General features: G+C 36.0%; 2 non-coding genes across 2 annotated transcripts; both read right to left on the reverse strand.

Annotated features, from left to right (window-relative positions):
* Positions 1–10,052: 10,052 nt before the first annotated feature.
* Positions 10,053–10,126, reverse strand: TRNAW-CCA. The gene has a single exon. It is a non-coding gene; the product is annotated as a tRNA-Trp (tRNA).
* A 139-nt stretch (positions 10,127–10,265) lies between these two features.
* Positions 10,266–10,339, reverse strand: TRNAP-UGG. Its single transcript has one exon. It is a non-coding gene; the product is annotated as a tRNA-Pro (tRNA).
* Between the last annotated feature and the right edge of the window lie 12,488 nt (positions 10,340–22,827).

Below are 22,827 nucleotides of genomic sequence, written 5' to 3' on the forward strand. Positions count from 1 at the left end.
AGAGACCTATTAAGAACTTGTAAAATAAGGATTAGGGATTAATTTGGGTTGCGCTATACCTATCAAAGAGTATACAATAATGATGGATTTGGTAAATCAAATCCATGGTTTAATAACGAACCGTGTTAACTTACCATAACAACAACTCAATTCCTATCGAATTCCTATAGTGGAATTCCTATAGGATAGAACATACACAGGGTGTACGCATTATATATGAATGAAACATATTCATTAACCTAAGCATGCCCTCAATTTTCTTTAATGAGTTGATATTATATTAATTGAATATCCTTTTTGTTTTACGAGATTTTTGCTAAAGTTTCATTTACGCCTAATTAACATCGAGTAGACCCTGTTATTGTGAGAATTCTTAATTCAAGAGTTGTAGGGAGGGACTTATGTCACCACAAACAGAAACTAAAGCAGGTGTTGGATTTCAAGCTGGTGTTAAAGATTATAAATTGACTTACTACACCCCAGAGTATGAAACTAAGGATACTGATATCTTGGCAGCATTCCGAGTAAGTCCTCAGCCTGGGGTTCCGCCCGAAGAAGCAGGGGCTGCAGTAGCTGCCGAATCTTCTACTGGTACATGGACAACTGTTTGGACTGATGGACTTACCAGTCTTGATCGTTACAAAGGACGATGCTATCACATCGAGCCTGTTGCTGGGGAAGACAGCCAATGGATCTGTTATGTAGCTTATCCATTAGACCTATTTGAGGAGGGTTCCGTTACTAACATGTTTACTTCCATTGTGGGTAACGTATTTGGGTTCAAAGCCCTACGTGCTCTACGTTTGGAGGATCTACGAATTCCCCCTACTTATTCAAAAACTTTCCAAGGCCCGCCTCATGGTATCCAAGTTGAAAGAGATAAGTTGAACAAGTATGGCCGTCCTTTATTGGGATGTACTATTAAACCAAAATTGGGATTATCCGCAAAAAATTATGGTAGAGCGTGTTATGAGTGTCTACGTGGTGGACTTGATTTTACCAAAGATGATGAAAACGTAAACTCACAACCATTTATGCGCTGGAGAGACCGTTTTGTCTTTTGTGCCGAAGCTATTTATAAATCACAGGCCGAAACCGGTGAAATCAAGGGGCATTACTTGAATGCGACTGCGGGTACATGTGAAGAAATGATTAAGAGAGCTGTATTTGCGAGAGAATTAGGGGTTCCTATTGTAATGCATGACTACTTAACCGGGGGATTCACCGCAAATACTACTTTGGCTCACTATTGCCGCGACAATGGCTTACTTCTTCACATTCACCGTGCAATGCATGCAGTTATTGATAGACAGAAAAATCATGGTATGCATTTCCGTGTATTAGCTAAAGCATTGCGTATGTCTGGGGGAGATCATATCCACTCCGGTACAGTAGTAGGTAAGTTAGAAGGGGAACGCGAAATGACTTTAGGTTTTGTTGATTTATTGCGCGATGATTTTATTGAAAAAGATCGTGCTCGCGGTATCTTTTTCACTCAGGACTGGGTATCCATGCCAGGTGTTATACCGGTAGCTTCAGGTGGTATTCATGTTTGGCATATGCCAGCTCTGACCGAAATCTTTGGGGACGATTCTGTATTACAATTTGGTGGAGGAACTTTAGGACATCCTTGGGGGAATGCACCTGGTGCAGCAGCTAATCGAGTGGCTTTAGAAGCTTGTGTACAAGCTCGTAACGAAGGGCGTGATCTTGCTCGCGAAGGTAATGAAATTATCCGAGCAGCTTGCAAATGGAGTCCTGAACTAGCCGCAGCTTGTGAAGTATGGAAGGCGATCAAATTCGAGTTCGAGCCGGTAGATACTATCGATAAGAAGGTCTAAAAAAAAATAAACGAAATAAAAAGAGAAAAAAATAAGTTATGAAATGCAGTAATTCTTCTTTATTCTTCTAATTGATTGCAATTAAACTCGGCTCAATCTTTTTTTTTATAAAAAAGATTGAGCCGAATAAAAATAGATCATGATATGATCATGAGACTTGACAAATCGAGATTCGTCTATTCTATATATCTAGAATATATATATATATTAAGGTATAATACAATAAAGAAATAAAAAGAAAATAATAAAATATAGTAGTATCATATGATAATGGAATCAAATACGCAGTATTTACAGAAAAAAGTCTTCGTTTATTGGGAAAGAATCAATATACTTTTAATGTCGAATCGGGATTCACTAAGACAGAAATAAAGCATTGGTTCAAACTCTTCTTTGGATTAAGGTGGTAGCTGTGAATAGCCATCGACTACCTGGAAAAGGTAGAAGAATAGGACCTATTCTGGGCCGTACAATGCATTACAGACGTATGATCATTACCCTTCAACCGGGTTATTCTATTCCACTTCTAGATAGAGAAAAAAACTAAAGGAGAATGAATGAAAAAAGACATAGTTTGGAAGTTAGACCTTTTTATAAGACTCTCTTTCAATTTCAAAAAAGAGGACGTTTGAAACTTTTAACAGGCGTAATCGTGAGTCAACATGCTAGAACTAGATAAGGAAGTTTTCTATAACCTTAATAAAAAGGATAAAAAGGTAGTTTTAGTTTATGACTCCGATCAAGAGCGAGAAATCCTTGATTTGGGATTGGACATAGAACCTGGACCCATCGGAGAGACGTTGAAAGGAGCGTATCCTGATGGTAAGAATTATACTTTCGTGGAAATACAGCGCTATAGACTTCAGTGTGGTAGAGTAGACGTTTTGTTCCTAATTTTTCTGGACCAAACCTCCGCTCCGACCCAACGATACAATGAATTTTTTCTGTTCATATTCATAAATAAAAAAGATTAGGAATCGCAATGCTACTATATGCGTCCAGAGCAGTATTTTGAATACTATTCTTCTATAATCCATTATTGCGCGGGGTCTTACTAACAGGACTTCGCGGCACAGGACGGGTCTTCGTCGAAAAGCTAACACCACCCGGCATTTTCATACCCTTTCTTTGGGTGGTATATCGCCTTTAAAAGTCTAAGAGGGTAGTAGGGGGGATCTTAAGAGGGTAGTAGGGGATCTTAAGAGGGTAGTAGGGGATCTATAGTAGGTAAGATAATTTGCCCTTTGATTTTGATTGAATATACTATTTTTCTGCCTTTACCACGCATTATTGTATGCGCTTCTAGAGAAGTATGTATGCAGGAAGTAAATTCTAGTCGCTTTCTTTTGAATCCAATTTCAAATTAGATTAGAAAGATAGAAAGGCCATGAGGATGGGAAAATAAAAAAAATCTTTTTAATTAGTTCTCCTTTTTTGGAATTTTCTTATTATCCTTATCATTTTTTTTACAGAATATTTTGCAAACTAAAAAAATACAATAGTCAATATTCCTTATAATAGATATACTTAATTATATCATAAGAATCTTAAGATATTTTTCGACTAGATAGAAATAGTAAATTTGAATTGAGACACCTATTCCATGACGGATTTAAACTTACCTTCTATTTTCGTGCCTTTAGTAGGCTTAGTATTTCCGGCAATTGCAATGACTTCTTTATTTCTTTATGTGCAAAAAAAAAAGATTGTCTAGTATTTTTTAGTGTAAGTAATATAATATGGTAGGGTATGTGACTTTTTCTACACACACTTTCTACACACAAATGAAAAACGGCTATGGATGCAGATATAGGCTACGAGCATAAATGCATGAATATGCAGAGCTTGGTATAGCGAGTTTTTTTTTATTTATTTTAATTGAATCAACGAATATTTTTTGAATAGAAAGTCAATGTATCTAACCTATTATTTCACAGGAGTACTAGTTGCTGAAGGCGATTTCAGAATCAAAAAAAGTAAAGGCAAAATTATTTAGCTTATTCTCTCAATTTCAATCGACCGCTGCTGGATTTAGTATATCTAATATGAATTGGCGATCAGAACACATATGGGTAGAACTTCTAAAAGGTTCTCGAAAAAGGAGTAATTTTTTCTGGGCCTGTATTCTTTTTCTAGGTTCACTAGGATTCTTATTGGTTGGGACTTCCAGTTATCTTGGTAAGAATATTATATCTATACTTCCATCTCAAGAAATTCTTTTTTTTCCGCAGGGGGTCGTGATGTCTTTCTACGGAATCGCAGGCCTATTCATTAGCTCCTACCTGTGGTGTACTATTTTGTGGAATGTAGGTAGTGGTTATGACCGATTCGATAGAAAAGAGGGAATAGTTTGCATTTTTCGTTGGGGATTCCCTGGAATAAAACGTCGCGTCTTCCTTCGATTCCTTATGCGGGATATCCAATCAATTAGAATTCAGGTTAAAGAGGGTCTTTATCCTCGTCGTATTCTTTATATGGAAATCCGGGGCCAGGGGATCATTCCCTTGACTCGTACTGATGATAAGTTTTTTACTCCACGAGAAATTGAACAAAAAGCTGCCGAATTGGCCTATTTCTTGCGCGTACCAATTGAAGTATTTTGAGGTATCTTTTTTGAACTGAATTGAATGAAGAAAAGATAAATTGGAAGAAGAAAAGTTTTCTCAACATGGGGAGGAAGTCCCTTCGAAATTGGATTTGTTATTGTAAGGGGATTTTTAAGTATTTATCTAAAGGAAGGAACAAACGAGGATAAGATAAAATTATTTTAAATTTTTTTTGTCGAAGTTAGATATATTGCATACTATTCTTCTCTTCCATTTTCACCCGAAAGGGCTTTTTTTATTCTATTTCACTATTTCATTCCATCTAGATCTAAGAAAGAACCCAATGCACTGAAATTCCACTAATATACAAAAAAGAAGAATAGATACAGGGTATCAAACCTATAGAGTTTTTGCTTCAAAGAAATAGAAATATCATGAAATAGAAATATCATCATATAGAGTCAGGGAATGGAATAGAGTCAGCGAATGAAGCATATTCATTAACAACTCCATTTACAGATCAAAAATGAAAAAAAAGAAAGCATTGCCTTCTTTACTATATCTTGTATTTATCGTACTTTTGCCTTGGGGGGTCTCTTCCTCATTTAACAAATGTCTGGAACTTTGGATTAAGAATTGGTGGAATACCAGGCAATCCGAAACTCTCTTAACTGATATTCAAGAGAAAAGGATTCTAGAAAGATTCATAGAATTAGAAGAACTTTCTCTCTTGGACGAGATGATAAAAGGGAAACTAAAGACACATGTACAAAAACCTCCTACAGGAATACACAAGGAAATAATACAATGGGTCAAAATAAATAATGAGGATCATCTCCATATCATTTTGCATTTCTCGACAAATATAATCTGTTTGGCTATTCTAAGTGGTTCTTTTTTTCTGGGTAAAGAGGAACTTGTCATTTTGAATTCTTGGGTTCAGGAATTCTTCTATAATTTAAATGACTCAATAAAAGCTTTTTTTATTCTTTTAGTTACTGATTTTTTTGTTGGATTTCACTCCACCCGTGGTTGGGAACTAGTAATTCGTTGGGTCTATAACGATTTTGGATGGGCTCCTAATGAGCTTATTTTCACTATTTTTGTTTGTAGTTTTCCAGTAATTCTAGATACATGTTTGAAATTTTGGGTCTTTTTTTGTTTAAACCGTCTATCTCCTTCGCTTGTAGTCATTTATCATTCAATTAGTGAAGCATAAATTCATTTGATCTCCCGATATTAATATTAATCAAATTAGCATCTTTCTTTAGAAAGAAAGCCCTTTTCCATTTTACCAAAATTCTTTCTATTTATACCTGCTTTAAGGTATTCATCATTGCAGTACAACTGTTGCAGTAGAATGCCAACAAATTCGTGTATAGGGAACTAGATTAGCTTAGCTACCTATCTAATTTATTGTAGAAATTCTGGGATCTGTGATTGGACATGGAAAATAGAAATACTTTTTCTTGGGTAAAGGAACAGATAACTCGATCGATTTCTGTATCGATCATGATATACGTAATAACTCGGACATCTATTTCAAATGCATATCCCATTTTTGCGCAGCAGGGTTATGAAAACCCACGAGAAGCAACTGGGCGAATTGTATGTGCCAATTGCCATTTAGCTAGCAAGCCCGTCGATATTGAAGTTCCCCAAGCTGTGCTTCCCGATACTGTATTTGAAGCAGTTCTTCGAATTCCTTATGATATGCAATTGAAACAAGTTCTTGCTAATGGAAAAAAGGGAGGGTTGAATGTAGGTGCTGTTCTTATTTTGCCCGAGGGATTTGAATTAGCGCCGCCCGACCGTATTTCCCCTGAGTTAAAAGAAAAGATAGGAAATCTTGCTTTTCAGAGTTATCGTCCCGATAAAAAAAATATTCTTGTGATAGGCCCTGTTCCCGGTAAGAAATATAGTGAAATTGTCTTTCCCATTCTTTCCCCTGATCCTGCTACGAAGAAAGATGCTCATTTCTTAAAATATCCTATATATGTAGGGGGAAACCGAGGAAGAGGACAGATCTATCCTGATGGTAGCAAGAGTAACAATACAGTCTATAATGCTACGTCAACAGGTATAGTAAGAAAAATACTACGTAAAGAAAAAGGGGGGTATGAAATATCCATAGTTGATGCATCAGATGGACGCCAAGTGATTGATATTATACCTCCCGGACCAGAACTTCTTGTTTCAGAGGGGGAATCCATCAAGATTGATCAACCATTAACAAGCAATCCTAATGTGGGAGGTTTTGGTCAGGGGGACGCAGAAATCGTGCTTCAGGATCCATTACGTGTCCAAGGCCTTTTGTTCTTCTTCGCATCCGTTATTTTGGCACAAGTTTTTTTGGTTCTCAAAAAGAAACAGTTTGAAAAGGTTCAATTGTACGAAATGAATTTCTAGGTCCCGGAATTTCTTACCATCAAGTTGGTAAAAAGCCTCGATTTATTGGCAATTGCTAGAATTATCTATGATCTTTTTTGGAAATCCTTTTTTTGTTTAGACTTTTTTTTGTTTACGAGATGTCTGGAATTCCTTATTTATATCTCATGCAAAAGAAGAGAATCCAAGGCAAAGGCGAGAACAATAAAATTTAAATTTCTTTCGAGGGATTGCAGGTCTTCTTAATCGTCTATTCGGCACAAGAAAAAGGCTTTTTCTTGTGCCGATTCTTCTTGTATCAAAATAAGAATCCTTTTTCTTCCTAATTCGTCAAAGATTACTTTACTATTTCTTCTTTATTCGGGTCTGTCTCTTGGGCCTCTTTTTCTTTTGCTTAGGTTTAGCCGAGGTAGTGGACAAACAGAGGGGAAGAAAATATGGCGGGGGACAAATTTCTTGTGATTGTAAGCAAATAGAATTGCTTGGCTTGTTTAATTAAGTTTAACTTCAAACTTACAGAAATTTTGCAAAAAAAAGTAAACTCTTCCATTGAAGGTTTTTTTTTTATTTTTAGGCTAGTTGAATAGTTTTGATTAAGGTTTTATTAGTTTATTACTCGAAACTAAATCAAGGATTTTCAGGATACTTCCTTTGTGGAATAAGATATTGGATCCTCGAGTGATCTCTTTTTCTTGTTGCTTCATAAGAGTGAATCGAATAGATTCAATTCGCGTTATAAGAGTAAAAATTCCGCGGGTCCTTTCCGCTCTAATCAGATAAAGGGGGTAAGGACCCGCTAAGCTCCTACTTTTTCATGTTTACAATCTGGTCCCTCCGATTACTATAGAGATGAACCCAATCCAGAATATGAACCATAAAAGAAAACACCTACTAAACCAATCACAGGAATACCAGCTACAGTACCTATCAGCCAAAGAGGAATTCTTCCAGTAGTATCGGCCATTTCCCCTACTTTCCTCCACATTTTATCAATTGGTCATGCTAGAGACAAAAACAGTCATGGGTAGTTATAAGGATGGTATCTTTCCAAATGGGATAAGAGAATTCTTATTAGTCTCTTTCTTTCTCTCAATTGAAGAAGTAATTGGAAAATAAAACAGCAAGTACAAAAATGAGTAATAAACCCCAGTATAGACTGGTACGATTCAATTCAACATTTTGTTCATTCGGGTTTGATTGTGTCATAGTTCTATAGTTGGAATTTGGTTTATCGTTGGATGAACTGCATTGCTGATATTGATCCCAAGAAAAAAACAGTAGGTACAGCTAGTCCGTGAATAGCCAGCCATCGCACTGTAAAAATAGGATAGGTTCGATCTATGGTCATTGAGGGCCTCCTAAAAGGATCTACTAAATTCATCGAGTTGTTCTAAAGAATCAAAACGGTCGGTTATTAACGGAATTCCTTGTCGGCTTTCCGTGAAATATTCGTTTGGCCTAGGACTTCCAAACACGTCATAAGCTAAACCCGTACTGACAAATAACCAACCCGCAATGAATAGGGAAGGTATAGTAATGCTATGAATAACCCAGTATCGAATACTGGTAATAATATCAGCAAAAGAACGTTCTCCCGTGCTTCCAGACATGCTGAACTCCCAAAATTTTTGTACATTCAAAAAAGGAATTGATTCCGTAAAAGATGGGATCAACCAGTAAATAGAAAATTACTGATATTTCATCCTTGTGAGATTGTCAATTTTGTACCAAAGGTGTATTTTGAGTATACCGAATTAGTATAGCTATCCTTCCTATGGCACAGCAATCTGGTTTTGCCTGGTTCCGAAACATAATTACTTTTTTTTGTCTATAGGTAAGCTATATGTTATTCAAGGCGTCAATAGAAAACCCCTTTTTTGTAGGTTCTATTTATTTTCCTTGGCTTCGGAATAATAGAGTAATTCGGAATAGCAGCCAAAATCTTGGGAAAATCTAAGTTAATGATCAATAGGTTTGGATAAATAATTTAGGAAGGATATTCTCATACTGACACAATACAAGGACAAGTATATATATGTGAAATTTATCCTTTCATAATTCGTAATTAATCCTTGTCTTGTTTGTTGGATTAGGTCTAACTTTCTTGACCAAACTGCGAGCGTGGAACTTTACGAGATGAAATAGGGAAAGACAGAAGATAGAATAGAACTTAAAAGGATAATTGAAGTGACTCGTCTTCGAATCTACTTTGGTTGGAGTTCGAAAAAGGAATAAAAATAAAGTAAATTCAAGGAAGAGCTTTCTTTTTTTTTTAACAGACCCTCGGGAGGTCGTGGAATGCTTTTCTTCTCCTCTTATTCCATATAGAATACAATCAGTTAAAATTAAAATAAGAAGGAATAGGGGAATATTCGATCGTTCAGTCCAAAAAGAGGGTCCTATTGAAAAAGAAATTATCCAAAATAGAAAGAAGTTTTTTTTTCAAATTCAATTGTTTATTTATCTCTTATTCCGAAATTTCCCTGAAAATCCAATTTCATTTTTTCATTCAATGGGGTTATATGATCTAGTTCTTAATATTATTACTTTACTCAATTGAAAAATTCCATAACAAATCTCTTGATTCGAAATTAGGGACTCATGTATCATCTGATGAATCCACTTTCTTTTACACTTCTGTATCTCACTCTATCTTGTTTTTTAGTATTATCTAAAATAACTGATGAATTATGAATTTTCCATAACTTAGGTAAATGCTTTACCAACATATGTAGTGTAGTAAAAAAAAATAAATGGAATTTAACTCTTTCATGCTTACTTTAACTAGTTATTTCGGTTTTCTACTGGCTGCTTTAACTATAACCCCAGCTCTATTTATTGGCTTGAACAAGATACGTCTTATTTGAATTGACTGAATAATAATAATTCAGAAAAGCAAAATCTTTCTTTGGGATTCCTGATATTCTACGACTCTTTTCCAGACTAATTAGGAATTCTTTTCTTGGTCATTGAGATTCGTGGATAATTTAGAGTACTATTTAGGGATAGATCGTACCTCTTTTTTTATCCCCCCGAACAAATCGAAATGATTGAAGTTTTTCTATTTGGAATCGTCTTAGGCCTAATTCCTATTACTTTAGCGGGATTATTCGTGACTGCGTATTTGCAATACAGGCGTGGGGATCAGTTGGATCTTTGATTGAGTCATTTTTTTTTTTTTATTGACCTCCTCTCTGGTCTGGAGGAGGTCAAATTGGAGTTACAATTCAATTTTGTTAAATTATTTTACTCTGCTTCGACATAAGATAGATGGAATCACGCTCTGTAGGATTTGAACCTACGACATCGGGTTTTGGAGACCCGCGTTCTACCGAACTGAACTAAGAGCGCTTTCATTCATTCAAAAAGAAAATCTTTTTCTATTCCTAATGTATCTCACGTACGTATAGTCTCCACAAATTCCAGTTATACCCACTTTACTTTAATTGATCTCGTTGCTACTGCCTATAAAGAAGAAAGAAGTAATAGGTAGGGATGACAGGATTTGAACCTGTGACATTTTGTACCCAAAACAAACGCGCTACCAAGCTGCGCTACATCCCTTTTCCAAATTAAATTGTTGTGCAATGCCATTGTACACAATTCCTGTCTTCTTTTCCACATCATAATTTTCTTATTCTTTCTCTATCTATATATAGAACCCTCGTGTCATTTCTTCTTTTTGGTCTCATATAATTAAGGAATTATATACAGCTAAAATCCAATAGAATTTCGCCTATAAAAGAAAGATTACTTTTCCTTGATAATATATAGGAAGAAGGGGTCATCTTTTTATTTTTTAGGGATAGGACAATTTCGGAAAATTTCGTCGATTATGGTTCAGTTTATATATAGCATAAGTTTATGATCATATATGTATTCCAACAAGGAAGGAGGATTTTCAATGCGGGATATAAAAACATATCTCTCTGTAGCACCCGTGCTAAGTACTCTATGGTTTGGTGCTTTAGCAGGTTTATTGATAGAAATTAATCGTTTATTCCCGGATGCTTTGTCATTCCCTTTTTTTTAATTCTAGTTATTGCTATGGGAGGGATAGATTTCTTCGTGATATGACAAAATTTTATCTTATCCTTTTCAATCTTTTTTTAGTATCGGAAGGAAAAAGAAAGAAAAGATGGATTGGGTTGAACCTCAGAGTCATTAAAAATTTGGTAAACCCTATTTTTAAAAATAGAAATTCAATTTAAAGGGGTACCCAAGCTAAATCAGGCCTCAGAAATCAGAGCATAGAAAAAGGCGGGGCTGACTAATTAAATGAAAGGATTTCGAACCAAAATCTTTGCTAATTCGACAAGGATTGTATTCTTTAATTATTTCTCTATTTTTTATTACTTAATTTAAGAATAAAAAAAAATTATTCTAATGAATTTTATTCTTCTTCTTCGGATTCAAAATAGAAGAATAAAAGAATAAGTAGAAGAATTAAATTAAGTCAATCCAAAAGGAAAAGGAGGTTCATGGCCAAGGGAAAAGATGTTAGAATCAGAGTTATTTTGGAATGCATCAGTTGTGTTCGAAAAGGTGCCAATGAGGAATCGACGGGGATTTCTAGATATAGTACTCAAAAGAATCGCCACAATACACCCGGACAATTAGAATTCAAAAAATTTTGTCGTTATTGTCGCAAGCATACGACTCATCACGAAATAAAGAAATAGGAACATCGTGTATTCGATCTTTCCAAACAACAGAAAGAGTAAGAACTTCATATTTTATATATAAATAAAACATAGTATAGAATACAAAATACAAATCAACTCATCTGATTTCCGGTCGATATTATTTCATATGTATAGAGGGTATTCATATACTATAAATATGAATCAAATAAGATATGGATCAAAGAAAAACTACTTCTTCTGGATCCTAAATTAATAAAATAAAGAAGTGCATTTTCCAATTTTAAATTAAATAAGGAATAAATCATGTATACATCTAAACAACCTTTTCTTAAATCTAAGCAACCCTTTAGTAAATCCAAGCAAACTTTTAATAAATCCAAGCAACCCTTTCGTAAATCCAAGCAAACTTTTCGTAAATTCAAACAACCTTTTCGTAAATCTAAACAACCTTTTCGTAGGCGTCCCCGGATTGGCCCGGGAGATCGAATTGATTATAGAAACATGAGTTTAATTAATAGATTTATTAGTGAACAAGGAAAAATATTATCGAGACGAATAAATAGATTAACCTTGAAACAACAACGATTAATTACTCTTGCTATAAAACAGGCTCGTATTTTATCTTTTTTACCGTTTCGTAACTATGAGAACGAAAAACAATTTCAAGCCCAGTCAATTTCAATAATTACAGGTTCTAGACCCAGAAAAAATAGACATATTCCTCAATTAACGCAAAAGTACAATTCCAATCGAAACTTAAGAAACTACAACCAAAATTTAAGAAACAACAACCGGAACTTAAGTTCCGATTGTTGATGTTTTATTCGAATTCGCAAGGGCCAGACCTATATATATTATAAAGAAAGTAATCCAGCTCGTCGATTCCTACCACTTAATCTTAATTTATTGTATCTTCCCGGAGTTCCCTCTCCGGGAATTCATCTTTTATTATTCCAGTATATTACTTTATTTATACCTTTAATTGATGATCTTTATTTTATTGGAAATCGTGTAAAGATTATTTGGATTTGATACAGCTACTTGTGCAAGCATTTTACGATTAAGAATCAATTTCTTCTTGTACAGGTTGTGTATTAATTTACTATAACTATCGAATACTTTATATACCCGCGTTGCTGCGTTTATCCGAGTGATCCACAAACGACGAAAATCCCTCTTTTGCCTACCTCTATCTCGATGAGAGGAAACAAAAGCTCTTTTTACTTGTTGGGTAATCATTCGATTAAGTCTTAAATGAGCCCCTCTAAAGTTTGAGGCAAATGAACGCATTTTTGTTCGTCGTCTCCGGGCTATATATCCTCGCGGAACTCTGGTCATTGAATCAAATTAACCTTAATGAATAACTAATGATTTCTCTTCTTTTAGCCACCCTTTTTCTCATTAATAACAAAACTAATTATTCCGATATATAAAATATTAATTCCAATGGCTTTTGCTATAGTAACCTTCCCAACCACGATTTTTTATTCCACTCCGTTCAGTTATTTCTATACGAAATAACAAATTCATTCTAAATAATACTAAAAAAAATAGTGGGTTCCATCGTTTCTATGGTTCCCTTTTAAACGGTGAGGCCCTCTCTATACACCGGAGCCCTTTCTTTCATCAAAAAGTATTACGAACTTGTATAGTTCACATTCTTTGGCTCTACCTATCCATTATAGAGTAAATAGCTCTTTTCACAATAAGAGTTATCCATACAGTGACGGTATTTAATTATGAAAGTTGGCTAAGTAGCTGACCCTGTTAGTCCGTTCTTTATAAGATAAAAGAGCATAAGCCTTTTTCTTTTTATTACTATTTCCTCCGCTTAATGGATAACCATTTGCTACCAATGGGAGAATTGCTTCTTATTTCCAAATTTAGATAATTCGATTTGCACCAAAGGAAACCAGAAATTCCATATACCATAGAAATCTAGGATAGAGAAGCTATATCCTATTCATTGGTACTAATCAGGGATACTTCAAATTTTTTTTATATTTGTTTGAAGTCATGATCTGAACGAGTCGCACATACACCCTAGCACATGTTCCTCGACGCTGAGGGCATCCTTTAAGCGCAGCCGTTTTTCTAGCATTTCGTATTGGCTGTCTTGCGTTTCTAATAAGTTGTTTAACCGTTGGCATGTTGTATGTATATAGAAAAAAATGGATTGGTTTAGATCCATCTTAACCTGATGATTGCTCATCATGAAGTCTTTCTATTTTCTATTAAATCGAGGAAAACACGAATTTAGCTGTGAAATAACTTTACAAGAAATCCGGACACTACCAATCCTTAAACATTTCCGGAAACCACACTGGATCAGTATCGCAGTGCTTGTCAATCATTTCATCCCCTACAATATCGACAAGTCCATAAGCTTTGGCTTCGTCTGCTGACATAAAAACATCCCTTTCCATGTCTTCGGATACAACCCAAAAAGGCTTGCCTGTTCTTAGTGCATAAACCCTTGTGATCATTTCGCGAACTTTGTGTAACTCTTCTACTTCTAGTAAAAATTCTGGTGTCCTTGCCCGATAATAAGCACTAGCAGGTTGGTGAAGCATAATCCTCGCGTGAGGGAATGCTATACGCTTGGCGGGTTCTCCTCCAAGCAGAATGAAGGACGCCATGGACGCGGCTATTCCGAGGCATATTGTATATATATCTGGTGTCACCGTTTGCATCGTATCAAAAATAGCCATTCCTGAGATTAGCCAACCGCCTGGGGAGTTTATAAACAAAAAAATATCACTAATTCCATCTTCTATACTCAGATATACCATGAGACCTGTAATATGATTCGTGATCTCGCAACGAATCTCTTGACCTAAAAAAAGTGTCCTTTCTCGATACATAACATTGTATAAGTCAACCCAAGTCGCTTCTTCATCTCCAGGAATCCGGTAAGGTACTTTTGGAACACCAATGGGCATATTAGATTAATATTATTAAATTTAAGTAAGAAACACTTTAATATGGAAACGTAAGAATGGAACAGAAAGAAAGAATCTGCAGTTTATTGTCTTAATTTTTATTCTTATTCTATTCTATTTTATTCTTATTCTATTCTATATGAATACTATAGATTCTATTAATACATAGATGGAAAGGTTATACATATAAGAAAGGTAAGACAGATTGAATAAAGAAAAAGGAATGGGTGATTCGAATGCTAAACAAAGAGGGGTAGCGATCTATTCTTCGTTTTTTCCAAATTGGCCAAGTTACCCATTGCATATTGGCACTTATCGAGTATAGAATAGATCTGCTTCTCTTTCTTCTTATGAACAGAATTGGCTTCTTATTTTTAATGGAATGAAATAAATATTCGCGCTTTCTGACACAGAATCCCCTAGAAGGGTTAGGTACAATGGATAATCTTTTTCAATGCGATAAAATAAAGCGACATCGTGTCTATTTTTCTTTGCTAAAGGGGTATTTCCATGGGTTTGCCTTGGTATCGTGTTCATACTGTCGTATTGAATGATCCGGGTCGATTGCTTGCGGTGCATATAATGCACACAGCTCTAGTTTCTGGTTGGGCTGGCTCAATGGCTTTATACGAATTAGCAGTTTTTGATCCCTCTGATCCTGTTCTGGATCCAATGTGGAGACAAGGTATGTTCGTAATTCCCTTCATGACTCGTTTAGGAATAACGGATTCGTGGGGTGGTTGGAGTATTTCAGGAGGAACTGTAACAAATCCGGGTATTTGGAGTTATGAAGGTGTGGCAGCTACGCATATTGTGTTTTCTGGCTTGTGTTTCTTGGCAGCGATCTGGCATTGGGTATATTGGGACCTAGAAATATTCTCTGATGAGCGGACGGGAAAACCCTCTTTGGATTTGCCCAAGATCTTTGGAATTCATTTATTTCTTGCAGGGGTGGCTTGCTTTGGCTTTGGGGCATTTCATGTAACGGGTTTGTATGGTCCTGGGATATGGGTATCCGATCCTTATGGACTAACTGGAAAAGTACAAGCTGTAAATCCAGCGTGGGGTGCAGAAGGTTTTGATCCTTTTGTTCCGGGGGGAATAGCTTCTCATCATATTGCTGCGGGTACATTGGGTATATTAGCGGGCTTATTCCATCTTAGTGTCCGTCCGCCTCAACGTCTATATAAAGGATTACGTATGGGCAATATTGAAACTGTACTTTCCAGTAGTATCGCTGCTGTTTTTTTTGCAGCTTTCGTAGTTGCTGGAACTATGTGGTATGGGTCAGCAACGACCCCAATCGAATTATTTGGGCCTACTCGTTATCAGTGGGATCAGGGATACTTTCAGCAAGAAATATATCGAAGAGTTAGCAATGGTTTAGCCGAAAATCTTAGTTTATCAGAAGCTTGGTCTAAAATTCCCGAAAAATTAGCCTTTTATGATTATATTGGTAATAATCCGGCAAAAGGGGGATTATTCAGAGCGGGCTCAATGGACAATGGGGATGGAATAGCTGTTGGATGGTTAGGACATCCCGTCTTTAGAGATAAAGAAGGACGTGAGCTTTTTGTACGCCGTATGCCTACTTTTTTTGAAACATTTCCGGTTGTTTTGGTAGATGAGGAGGGAATTGTTAGAGCGGACGTTCCTTTTAGAAGAGCAGAATCCAAATATAGTGTTGAACAAGTAGGCGTAACGGTGGAGTTCTATGGTGGCGAACTTAATGGAGTAAATTATTCTGATCCTGCTACTGTAAAAAAATATGCGAGGCGTTCTCAATTAGGGGAAATTTTTGAATTAGACCGGGCTACTTTGAAATCCGATGGTGTTTTTCGCAGCAGTCCAAGGGGTTGGTTCACTTTTGGTCATGCTACCTTTGCTTTGCTCTTCTTTTTCGGACACATTTGGCATGGCGCTAGAACATTGTTCCGAGATGTTTTTGCTGGTATTGATCCAGATTTGGATGCTCAAGTGGAATTTGGAACATTCCAAAAAGTGGGAGATCCAACTACAAAGAAACAGGCAGTCTGATACACATTGTTATGGTATCTTTCACCTCTCTTTTTTGATTTGACATCTCCCATCCTTTCTTTGACTCTTTTTCTTTCTTTATATGGGAAATTCTCCCAAATGACAAATGAATAGGTGTGGAAGTTATAATTGTAAATAAACCACGATCGAATCTATGGAAGCATTGGTTTATACGTTCCTTTTAGTTTCGACTTTAGGGATAATTTTTTTCGCTATCTTCTTCCGAGAACCACCTAAGGTTCCACCAACTCCAACTAAAAGAATAAAATAATTTCATTTAAGTAAGAAGTCTCCCAGATAGGGGGACTTCTTACTTAAATTAGTCTCCGTGTTCTTCGAATGGATCTCTTAATTGTTGAGAGGGTTGCCCAAACGCGGTATATAAGGCATACCCAGTAAAGCTTACAAGTAAACCAGATATGGAGATGGCGACTAAAGTTGCTGTTTCCATTTTTATAGAATTTCAAGATTACAATGGATCTACGAAAAGATCGTGTATTTACAACTACAACGGAATAGTATACAAAGTCAACACCAATGATTAAATATAATTTATGGCTACACAAACCGTTGAAGATAGTTCTAAACCTAGGCCAAAACGAACTGGTGCAGGTAGTTTACTGAAACCCTTGAATTCGGAATATGGGAAAGTCGCCCCGGGTTGGGGGACTACTCCTTTTATGGGGGTCGCAATGGCTTTATTCGCTATATTCCTATCTATCATTTTAGAAATTTATAATTCTTCCATTTTACTGGATGGAATTTTAACCAATTAGGTTTCTACTAACTAAAACTAGGAAGTCAGAGTTTTTCCATCCAAAAAAGCCTTTCTAGTTTAAGCTCTACATTTCTAGATATTATGGTAGTTCGACCGCGGAATTTTTTTGTTTCGGTATCTCTGGAATATGAGTGTGTGACTTGTTAGAATTGATCCTATTGATAATACATAGAAAGGGCCTGTTATCTCTATCAAGATGATTCTAATTCGTCAGATATTATTTATTCTAGTATCTGGAACACGAAATAGATAGAGTGGATCAAAAAAAATGGAACTATGATTCATACTCACTATTAAGACCTCGCAACCAGACTGAAAAATTCAAGTAGTTCTTAAATAAAAATAAAAAAGAAATTTTCTTCCTTACAATTTTGTTTGCCCAAAAGACAACTTTTTTTCTATCGATTTTGTCGAGTCATTACACTGATTCAATTTCAATAAATGATTATCAAGCGGTTCTTATTCGAAGAACCCTTGCCTTTTGTTTAGCTTGAGACTAAATCATCGTGGCTCTAGTATGAATCTAAGGTTTTAATTGAACTGATTCATAGGATCACAACAAGATAATTTCTATATTACGCATAAAAAAAAATCCAAAATAGGGAAGAGAAAAGTCAAGAAGCCTCTAATGACCAACATAAGGGAAAGGAAGAAAGAAAGACGCGCCAACTTGAGATTTTTTGGCATTATCATCACAAAGAAGATATTCCGGATTTTTTTTATTTGCTATCTTCAAGGCAAATCGACCCGATTCAGTGGCTGATGAAGTTTTGAACCTTTTTTCTAATATTCGTTGAAAATTTGTGTGTTTCTGCTTGAGCCGTACGAGATGAAATTTTCATATACGGCTCTTAGAGGGGGGCGTGGGTTAGTTACCTATCTCAATAAAGTATATGATTGGTTTGAGGAACGTCTTGAGATTCAGGCAATTGCGGATGATATAACTAGTAAATATGTTCCTCCCCATGTCAACATATTTTATTGTTTAGGGGGAATTACACTTACTTGTTTTCTAGTACAAGTCGCTACCGGTTTTGCTATGACTTTTTACTACCGACCAACCGTTACAGAGGCTTTTTCCTCGGTTCAATACATAATGACCGAGGCCAACTTTGGTTGGTTAATCCGATCAGTTCATCGATGGTCAGCAAGTATGATGGTTTTAATGATGATCCTGCATGTATTTCGTGTGTATCTCACAGGGGGATTTAAAAAACCCCGTGAATTAACTTGGGTGACAGGTGTGGTTTTGGCTGTTTTGACTGCATCATTTGGTGTAACTGGTTATTCTTTGCCTTGGGATCAAATTGGCTATTGGGCAGTCAAAATTGTGACAGGTGTACCTGACGCCATTCCGGTAATAGGATCGCCTTTAGTGGAGTTATTACGCGGAAGTGCTAGTGTGGGCCAATCCACTTTGACTCGTTTTTATAGTTTACATACCTTTGTACTGCCTCTGCTTACTGCCGTATTTATGTTAATGCACTTTCCAATGATACGTAAGCAAGGTATTTCGGGTCCTTTATAGGGAAGGCATATCATAGAGAATTCTAATTCTCATATATCATATCGGGTAGGTTGTGGTATTTCATTGCTACAAGCATGGGTTATTGTAAAATAACACATGTCATTTGGATACTTCTCTTCAACTCCGAAGTATTTTTATACGATACAAATAGTTGAAGTTAATTTTACGAAAGAAAAAAGGCGGATTATGGGAGTGTGTGACTTGAATTATTGATTTGGCCATGCAGATAAAGAATTGGATCTGCCACATTAGAATTCACAACCAAAGGTGTCTCCGCATCCAATCAACATGTAAGTCCCCTACCTAGGAAGGATAGGCTGGTTCACTTGAGGAGAATATCTTCTATGATCATACCGCAACCATGTCATCCATGAACAGGCTCCGTAAGATCCCATAGAGTGGAAATGGAATCAGTCATGTGACATGATCCAATTCTCTATTTATTACACTTACCTTTTTATTATAGTATGGAAATGCATTCATTTTCTTTGCATCGATTGTGATCCGCAATACTATCGGAGTAAAAGAAGGGATCTAAGGAAGAATGTAGGCTAAACTTTTTGATTTTTTATTAGTAACAAGTAAATATTTTGTTTGGAGGTAAGAAACTTGCGATATTGAGGGGATAAATACCAACTAATCAAGAGACATGAGACAATCCACAAAGCAATTGATCATGATCAAATTTGTAAGCCCACTTGGATATTGAGCATTTACCCATAAGAATAGGATTATTTTCAATGAGTAGTGGTAGGTGCAACTTTGGAAAAGAGAATCTGATAAAGCTTTTTTTGTCTAGAGTCATTGAGTCATTATATACCTTAATTCTATTAAGGATCTTCCGCGGTCTTATTTCTTTCACTCTTGCTCGAGCCGGATGATGATAAATTCTCATGTCCGGTTCCTTTGGGGGATGGATCCTAAAGAGTTCACCTATCCCAATAACAAAGAAACCAGACTTAAATGATCCTGTATTAAGAGCTAAATTAGCTAAAGGGATGGGACATAATTATTACGGGGAACCCGCATGGCCCAACGATCTTTTATATATTTTTCCAGTAGTAATTCTAGGTACTATTGCATGTAATGTAGGTTTAGCGGTTCTCGAGCCATCAATGATTGGTGAACCGGCAGACCCGTTTGCAACTCCTTTGGAAATATTACCCGAGTGGTACTTCTTTCCCGTGTTTCAAATACTCCGTACGGTACCCAATAAGTTATTGGGCGTTCTCTTAATGGTTTCTGTGCCAACAGGCTTATTGACAGTACCTTTTCTAGAGAATGTCAATAAATTCCAAAATCCATTTCGCCGCCCAGTAGCTACGACCGTTTTTTTAATCGGTACTGTAGTAGCTCTTTGGTTAGGTATTGGAGCAACACTACCCATTGATAAATCGTTAACTTTAGGTCTTTTTTAGATTTTTTTTGATTCATTCAACCATGAAGTACCATAGGTATCTAGGAAATAGTTACTTCCAAGTAGAATCTTCCCTAGATACCTAAAATCCATTTTATTATTTTATTATGATCCATTTCGCGAAAATATAGATTGTACCAAAGATGCAAAATTGTTTTCTTTTTTCTTTTTATTCTATTCTAACTCGAAAAAGAAGAAGAAAAAAAATTGCAATGGATTTAAAACGAGAGTTTATTCTTAAGTAAATCAATTGGGAGATGCTTCTCTAGAGTGTCCCATATATGTTTTCTATCTTCCATACGAAAACTGTCAATTCTCATAAGATCTTCTTCAGTCTTACTCAAAAGGTCCAATAGTGTATGTATATTGGCCCTTTTTAGACAATTATATGTTCTAGAAGTTAATTCTAATTGATCAATAAAAATACAATTCAATGGAATTCCTTTTTTGTTTTTCTTTAGATTAGTTAATCTTTTTTGAAAAGTAAAAAGGGGTGGAGTAAACCTGTTTTTATTTTCTTCGAAACTAGTGCCCTCTTCCTCGGCGTGTAGAAAAGGAAGAAATAAATCAATCAAATTACGAGAAGCCTCATAAAGCGCTTCCTTAGGGGTTAAACTTCCATTAGTCCATATTTCTAGAAAAAGTATCTCGTGTTTTTCATTTCCATTCCCACAAGAAAAAATACTATAATTCACATTTCGAACAGGCATGGATACAGCATCTATAGGATAACTTCCATCTTGATAGTTCTTTCTGAGTTCTGTCTGATATCCACGATCTCTCTTGATCTGTAAATCAATACAGAAATCAATGGGCTCTGTCAAGTTAGCTATAGGTTGTGCCGTATCAACGGTTTCTACGGAAGGCGGTAAGATGATATCTTGAGCAGTTATGTATCTAGGACCTTTGACGCAAATTGATGCGTCTCTAACTCCATAGAGATTACTTCTCAATACAATTTCTTTCAAATTTAGTAAAATTTCTTGTACGGATTCTTCAATACCTGCTATTGTAGAATATTCGTGTGGCACGCTCCCAAATTTTGCACGTGTGATACATGTTCCTTCTATTTCGCCAAGTAAAGCTCTTCGCAAGGCAATACCAACGGTGTCCGCTTGACCTTTTCTAAGCGGGGACAGAATGAAACGACCATAATAAAGACGCTTACTATCTACTCTTGATTCAACACACTTCCACTGTAGTGTTTGAGTGGATCCTGCTACCTCCTCTCGAACCATAATAGACTAGTATTATTATTTTATCATTGAATCGTTTATTTCTCTTGAAAGTTGAAAGCGGGTTAATTCTTTTACAGACGTCTTTTTTTAGGTGGTCGACATCCATTATGCGGCATAGGTGTTACATCGCGTATACAACTTAATCGCACACCACTTTTAGCAATGGCTCGTAATGCGGCATCTCTTCCACTACCAGCGCCCTTTACCATAACTTCTGCTCGTTGCAAACCTACTGTACGAATAGCATCTACTGCTGTTCTTTGACCAGCATAGGGTGATGCTTTTCTTGAGCTTTTGAATCCACAAGTACCGGCCGAGGACCAGAAAACCACCCGACCTTGTGGGTCTGTAACAGTTATAATGGTATTGTTGAAACTAGCTTGAACATGAATAACCCCTTTTGTTATTCTACGTGCACTCTTCCGTAAACTAAAACGTGCATTCCTACGTAAACCAATACGCACTTTCTTACGTGAACCAATTTTTGGTATAGCTTTTGCCATATTTTATTATCTCATAAATATGAGTTAGAAATAAAAAAAAAGATACAAAGATATCCGTTTCAGGGTAAAATACACCCTTTACTTTAATTATTTGAAATTATTTTATTTGGAATTGGAACATTTCCGCGGGTACTTTTTTTTTACTTTTTAGACAGTAAAGTTCTTTTTCGAAAGATTACCCCTGTCTTTGTTTATGCTTCGGATTAGAGCAAATCACTCTAATTCGTCCACGCCTACGAATCAGTCGACATTTTGTACAAATTTTACGAACGGAAGCTCTTATTTTCATATTTCCGTATCCTTTTTTAAACTATGAATCTAATATTTTGGAAAAAAATAAGTCTCTTCGCTTGAATTTTAGAACTTAGAATTTATTACCCTAGAAAAAAAAAAGAAAAACCTAATCCTTTGAATCTTTGGTATTCTTCAAATCTTCGCTATCCTTCAAATCTTCGCTATCCTTCGAGTCTTCGATACGCTTCGAATCCTTATGGGGAAGTCTATAAATTATACGTCCCTTGCTTGAATCATAACGACTTACTTCAATTTTGACCCTATCCCCCATCAGTATTCGTATAGAACTAGACCGGATCTTTCCTGAAATATAGCCTAGGATGATGGTGTCATTCTCTAGCCGAACGCGGAACATTCCATTGGGTAGGGCTTCCGTAACTAAACCTTCAAAAGTAACTTTTGCTTCTCTCGGGTTTTTTTTTTCTCTCCTATTTTTTTTTTCTGTCATATTTTTTTCTCCTATTTTTCCATTTTTATTTTCAAAATAGGAAGGGCGAGGTAGAATTCGAGCACTATAGGCGGGGCGATTACCATATATAACATAAGACTTCTCCCCCAATTCTGTTTAGTCGAGCTTCTCGATCTGTCATTATCCCTCGAGAAGTAGAAAGAATAGCAATTCCCATTCCACCCAAAACTTTAGGAATTCCTTGATAGTTGGTATAAATT

This window comes from Hordeum vulgare, unplaced genomic scaffold (assembly GCF_904849725.1).
Source record: "Hordeum vulgare subsp. vulgare unplaced genomic scaffold, MorexV3_pseudomolecules_assembly, whole genome shotgun sequence".
Taxonomy (NCBI): domain Eukaryota; kingdom Viridiplantae; phylum Streptophyta; class Magnoliopsida; order Poales; family Poaceae; genus Hordeum; species Hordeum vulgare.